General features: G+C 36.5%; 1 pseudogene; it reads left to right on the top strand.

Annotated features, from left to right (window-relative positions):
- Window positions 1-1,856: 1,856 nt before the first annotated feature.
- On the top strand, window positions 1,857-2,783 carry LOC103017064 (olfactory receptor 2G2-like; annotated as a pseudogene).
- The last annotated feature ends 4,458 nt before the right edge of the window (window positions 2,784-7,241 follow it).

Raw genomic sequence — 7,241 nt, 5'->3', positions numbered from 1 at the left:
TTAGAACTATTCATCATCTCCTTGTTACAGACAAGCAAACCAAAGCCCAGTGATATCCAGCGATTTATTCAAGGTATACAACTAAAATGTGAAAGAGCAGGACTTAAGCTTAAGCCTTTTCTGTCACCAAAGTCCTTGACTTTTCATCATGCTCTATGGACTTCCATTAACACAAGGAGTGGCAATGATTGCATGTGTGATTAGGCACAATAAATATGGCTCAGTTGTGTCTTGGTGGCAAGACACTAGTTGTAAATCCATTTTAATGAAACAAAAGAGAAATTTTGAAAACTTGTGCTAAGACAACAGACTTGGTGGTAAAAGAGATATAGTTAAACAAGATTTTAAAAACTTGACAGGATTGTTTTTAAATAAAAACTTCAGAGTAAAGACTTAGGGTCTTAAAAGTGTTACCCCTTTCAGCTGCATTTGCTTTTTAAAAGAGACTGGGGAATGACAACGATTAATTTGCCATATGTTCTTCAGACATCCAGGGTTTTGGCACTTGACTGGGGATAGTGCTTATATTCATTTAGCTTCCCTAATCATATTATTATGCAATTGTCATAGTCATATAAGCTATATACATGATTTATGTATTTATGTAGAAAATTAATTGTGGATAGTGTCAAATGAGTAGCTGGTATTAATGTGTCACAAGTTGGGTGGGACTCAAGGTCAAAGTCTTTATGACAAGAAGAACATCAAAACAGTGGTTCTTAATTTTGTCCTTGGCCTTTGTAGAAATGATCAGTCTGATTCTTCCAGGCATCAACTGACTTGGGACTGAATTGATGCACACTGTTCTTAACTACTTGATCTTCTTATTTCATCGTATGTAAAACTTCAATAATTTTAACTTCTTCTTATTCATTTTCTCAATATCCCATTGGTAGTTAAATCTTAATGATTTTCACTTAATGTTCTGCAGCATTTCTTGCATTCTCTTGATATTACCTTTCCTCTCTCTAATTGTGATTGTCCACTGTTACGTTAGTTGCCTACATAGTTTCTGGACTAGCCTGTCTTCTGTTTTAAATGATTTTACACTGTGCAGCCATATTTATCTTGAATAGGAAAATTTAAATCAAACTAAAACCCTCCTACAAGGCTTATGCTATGCAAATAATGTGTACTGATGTTTGTGGTTCTTGAAAAAGTGATTCAAATTTACCTTGTAAGTATCATATTCTGTTATGTGGCATAGTCAATAAGCAATAATCATGCTTCAGATTTAGTTCCCTTTTTCTATGACATCCTACAATGTACTCTCCATTTCTATATTCTTTTCTTACCATCAAGAAATTTTTTGGTCTTGTACTGCTCTCCTTATCATCTCTTTAAGAGCAAGGTGAATTCAATCTAAGCCTTCTTCTCTAAAGATTCCTCTCCCTACTCTGCATTCTCATAATGCACTTCTTACACAGATGATAAGTTGCATATTCTGACATGTTTCATCGTGTTCTTACCTTATTTATCTATCTATTTGGTAGATTCTGAGAATGCACATAGGTGTTTGTAATTCCCACATTTCCTACAAAATTCCATTACCTTTATATTGAAAAAAATTGATATTGATAAAAAGGTGTGGAGAATCTCAACCTTAATGCATTTTAACTTTTGTTTTATCCTCAAGGTAGATGGAAAACCTATGCTCGACAGAACAGGCATGCCACTTATGAGATAATCCATATCACACACCAGTATTCTCTACTTTCTCCTTTTCTCTTTACCTATATCCAAAATCTTATTTCTCAACATCTAGATCTTAATTGCCAGGAAAATAACATAAAATTCCTGCAGTATCTGTTTAATGTGACTTCATCACTCTGGAGTGAATAATCAAAGCAAGAGTAATGTAGTGGACCAATGACAGCACCCTCGTGTTCATTCTGGTAGGTTTTTCTGATTGACCTCAGTTAGAGCTGTTGCTCTTTGGGGTCATCTTGTTCGGTTATCTCATGATGCTCCTCGGCAATGCTACCATCATCCTAGTATCCCTCTTGGACTCCAAACTCCACAATCCCATGTACTTTTTCCTCTCCCATCACTCTTTCCTGGACCTCTGCTTCACCAGCCATATTATTCCTCAGCTTCTAGTCAACCTGGGGAGTTCAGATAAGTCTATCACATATGGGGGCTGTGTGGTTATCTCTATGTCTCCCTTGCCCTGGGATCCAGGGAGTGTGTCCTCCTGGCTGTAATGTCCTACGAATGCTATGTCGCAGTCTGCAGTCCTCTATATTATGCCTTTGTCATGTACCCTCGGCTCTGTCATATCCTGGCATCTATGGCATGGCTCAGTGCGGTGGTGACCACCCTCATACAGTCCACCATCACCCTACAGCTCCCCTTCTGTGGGCATCGCCAAGTGGATCATTTCTTCTGTGAGGTTCCTGTGCTCATCAAGTTGGCTTGTGTGGACACCACTTTCATCCAGGCAGAGCTCTTTGTGGCTAGTGTCTTATTCTTGGTGGTGCCTTTGTCACTCATCCTGATGTCCTATGGGCACATTACCCAAGCAGTTTTGAAGATAAAGTCAGCCACTGGACGACGTAAAGCATTTGGGACCTGTTCCTCCCACCTGATGGTTGTCATCATCTTCTATGGAACCATTATCTTCATGTATCTGCAGCCGGCCAAGAGTAGATCCAAGGACCAGGGAAAGTTTGTGTCCTCTCTTCTACACTGTGGTGACCCCCATGCTTAACCCCCTTATCTATACCCTGAGAAATAAGGAAGTGAAAATAACACTGAAAAAAATGCTGGGGAAAACTTTATGATTTAGTGATTATCAAAAGACATTTAGAAGAGCATTATTAAGACTGAGTAATTTAATGGATTATGCTGCAACAAATAATTTGGTTATGTTCATAACCCTATAAGTGAGTGTTGGTAGAAAATTTTTAAAAAGAGTTTGAATTTTCAAGCTGGACGTACCTGAGTTTGAATGCCCGTTTCACCACATAATAGCTGTGTGACCTGAACAATTTGCATAACCTTTACATCAGCTATAAACTGGGATGAATAATATTGAGCAACCCAAGTTAAAATTAGATTATTCTACGTGTTTTATTGTTTATAAAGTTTATTCATATATTTAATGTATTTAATAGCCATAACTATATGCTATGGGTATTATAATTTTTCTTTTGCATAGATTGAAATATTTTGCCCAGTTACTCATATCAGAAAGAGCAAATCCTAAACCTCCATGGCATTGTTCTCTCAACTAACCATGGATTCCTGAGCCCCTCGGGTTGTGTTCCCATTATACACTGAGCTCACCTCTATTGCTGCACTTTCCATCCTGTTTGACAATTTTCTGACTTTTTTTGTACCTCTCTCCTTAGGTTTTTGAGAATGGCAACTATGTTATGATTTCATCACAGTTTAAAGTAAAATCTGTACAAAATTGACTCCCAGATTTGTGTTTCAACACAGATATTTACTGTCCATATTCTCATGTTCAACTATGTATCTCACTTCTACAGCTAGGTGTATTAAACCAACCTCAAAATTAGCACATCAAAACTAAATCAAAAGCTCTCTGTTTTTTGGTTCTTTCTTACTATTCCCAATATCACAAAATGGAACATACATCATCCCAACTCCTGTCTCCTATTTCACCTGCTGTGTGTAACTTATACACAATCCTGTGGATTTTACCTTTTAGTTATCTCTCTGGTCTATCCACTTCTTTCCATTTTAATTTTCTACCACCTGTGCACTTCTAAGATGGTCTCCTTACTAGACAGAAGATATTTATTTAATGAATTACTCACCTTTTCCTTTTCATATATTACTAGGTACATGTAATTTTTAATGCATCATGGCACTTATGTTTGTCTTATCTCCTTTATGAAATATATTTGTTTATTAACAGTTGTTGAGACATTGAGGACACAGATATGAACAAAACAGCACCCACACTTTTATTTAGAGAGTTTATATGTTAATTGTCCAATTCAATCAATTGGTAGATTTTCACTATGTGATGGTATCTATTATCAAACAATAGAAGTCAATGTTAGTAGGAAAAAACCCTCACTTTTAGCAAATTGTTTGTAAAATCAAATCTATCTCAATGAAGTGATAATATTAATGGCTATGTATTTTTATTTTATTTTTATTTTTTATATTAAATTGATATGGTTGCAAAGCAACATTATCTAGGCAGTAGCACCTCACCTTGAAGAAGGAGGGATGAATTTATACTGTTATTTGCTAACTTACGAATATGTTAATATGTGTATAAGAAAGGAAAGAATGTATGGGTGAGTTTTAAAGGGGCAGACAGTTTATACTAACCAAATAGTCTTCAAGTGGTATGTTTTTGGTGACAAAGAGTACATTTTCTTTAAAATCATTAGAAGACTTATGTGATATGCACACAAATATAGCAGGATATGGTTGGAAATAGAATGTTCTCCCTTATGCTGAGGAGGGCACAAACATCTCTGGACTCCAAGTAAACTGGGGCTTAGTGATTTAGAAAAATGGAAAGGAAAGTAAGCTTCCACAGCATAAGCCCTGACAGTTTTTGTTTTTGTTTTTGTTTTGTAATATGAATGCCTGACTTAAGGTTTGACTGTTGAGGCACCCATTTCAATGGCGAATCCACTTCAAAGATGGCTATCTCCAATGAACACATTGTCAGCCACTTGACTTGGTAAAGAGACAGGCAACCTCCATCCACTGAGGCTTCTTTGTTTTAGAGCTCTTGGTTCATTTTAATAACTGAGATTTTGGGCTGCTGGTTTTTTGTTTTTTTTTTTTCTATTTTGGCCCTTTTTCTTTCTTTCTTTCTTTCTTTCTTTCTTTCTTTCAAGTATAGTTGATTTACAATGTCATGTTAGTTTCAGGTGTACAGCACAGTGATTCAGTTATACATATAATATATATGTATGTATATATATATATGTATGTGTGTGTGTATATAAATATATATATATAGTCTTTTTCAGATTCTTTTCCCTTATAGGGTATTATAAAATATTGAGTATGTATAGTTCCTTGTGCTATATAGTAGTCCTTTTGGTTATCTATTTTATATATAGGAGTGTGTAAATGTTAATCGCATCCTCTTAATTTATCCCTCCCCTGCCTTCCTTTTTGGTAACCATAAATTTGCTTTCTATGTCTGTGGGTCTATTTCTGTTTTGTAAAAACTTCACTTGCATCTTTTTTTTTTTTTTCAGATTTCACATATAAGCAATATCATGTGATATTTGTCTTCCTCTGGCTTTTGGCACTTTAAATTCCTGCTCTTATATTTTAAGTTCACCAACAATGAATGAACCCAAGAAACCCTAGGTCGCCACCCATGATCCCAATAAAATCAGAACCCCAAGCCTGCTGCTCTTCCCCTGCCCCCCCACCGCCCTGTAGCCCCAGGTGTGCTGTGTAATTTTCAAATCTTGTATGTAATAAAACTTTACTTTTCAAAGTCTCCTGATGGTTATTGCTGAAGGGTGTTTTGTAAGTATAATAAGAATCACAACGGCTGGTCCAGCCACAATATTGATTATTGATAGTCTGAGACCAGCACAAAACAACTTAATAGGCAGGATATAGAATTTGGAGATTGTTGGTAAGCATGATCAGATTTAGATAATCAAGGAAAAATGGGGACTCTTCTATCTTGAATAACAATAAAGCAGCAATTAATTTTCTATAGAACTGAAGTACTATAAGAGTAGAAAAGAGAAATAAGAATAGAATTATTAATTTGTCTGCTCAAAAATGCAAAGTGGCATTTTACAATAGTGAGAACAGAGCAGCGCAATAATGCCTGACATTTGCTGTTCAATTGGAACTCGGTCTATAGCCATCTTGATGTTGTGGGCCAATTACTTAAGAGATCTACTCATGAGGTTATTTTCCTGAATTACTGTAATTTCTCTGAATTCTCTGTAATTACCAAAAATAGTATTTTTCTATTGCCTCATGCAAGCATTATAAAAGGATAATCAGGGAGAATTTAACTGGCAAATGTTTTGGAAAGTGCCAAGGTAAGTTCCTGGTATCTTACTGCATAAACCTTTAAGTGGTAGAAATAAATTATGACCATAGAGCATCTTTTCATTTTTTCATGATCTTTCAAGATCCAGGATCTTCTGTTATGGACATTTTAATGAGCAACACATTTTCCATAGAGGAAATATGGTAATTCTCTTACCCTTCTGGGGACATGCTGAGGCCACGTTAACAAAGCCTTTTTTTGTTTGTTACCTAGCATAAACCATCTCCTTACGGAGAAAATAAGTCACTGGGGTTTCTCCCTTTCAAGTTCTTTTTTTTTTTTTTTTTGAAATTGGCATCACTGGGGATAGCTCACTTTCTTCTGACACATTTCCATGCAAGCCCCAGCACCTAGTTTAGACACCATTTACTTTTTCATCATTTGGAATGGGCATTTCCATGTTGTACCACAGACTGCATGAGCCAGGAGCAACATCTTTTTGAGCTGCTGCAGAGAGATTCAGCCCCCAGAGAAGTAGCTTTCTAGCCATTGTGATACTTCTTACTCATAACTGAGGGTCAAACTTCATTTGTGCAGCAAACTCCAAAGATAGTTTCAATATTCTTGCATACTCTTCCACGTAGGGGAGAAAGAATAGGTATCATCTTTCTGGGCGTACTGACATTAGTTTAGGTGGTAGTCACTGACAGGGCTTTACAACAACCTGAACAATTCCTTTTCTCAGAACGTCACATTTGGTTCCTAGCTTGCTCTTTCTTGAACAGCTCCCCTGGCTCTGGGACCTTAACTGGGAACACCTTTATATTTCCTCTCAAGACACAGGCGCCTGGAGATGCTGTGGACAAGGAAGTAACTCCTGAAGCCAGAATGCATGTTCTTGGCCTGAAACAGGTACATTGACAGGTGGCATCAGCTGCAGTCATCATAGTCTGGTTGTATGTTTTACTGCATGTAGAGCAAACTATGAAATTAAAGAAACTCAGAATTGTGAAGTCTGTGAATTTCAAATAGTCTTTTCATGTTGTCTTTGACTATTTCAGAAACTTTTTTTCCTCATAAAATTGCCTTGAATTCCTCCTTCCTTCTTTCCTTCCCCCTTCCTTCCTTCCTTCTTTCTCTTTCTTTTTGATGCTCAATATCACCTCTGTTCAAAGGCAGCAAAGAATGGGTTTAAATTGATCAGTCGTGACCTTTCTATATTCTTCAAAATGAAAAAAAAATCCTCCGACCCAAATATTTGTGCATTTGATACACA

This window comes from Balaenoptera acutorostrata, chromosome 2 (genome assembly GCF_949987535.1).
Source record: "Balaenoptera acutorostrata chromosome 2, mBalAcu1.1, whole genome shotgun sequence".
NCBI lineage: Eukaryota > Metazoa > Chordata > Mammalia > Artiodactyla > Balaenopteridae > Balaenoptera > Balaenoptera acutorostrata.
This window is presented reverse-complemented; position numbering and strand designations above follow the sequence as displayed.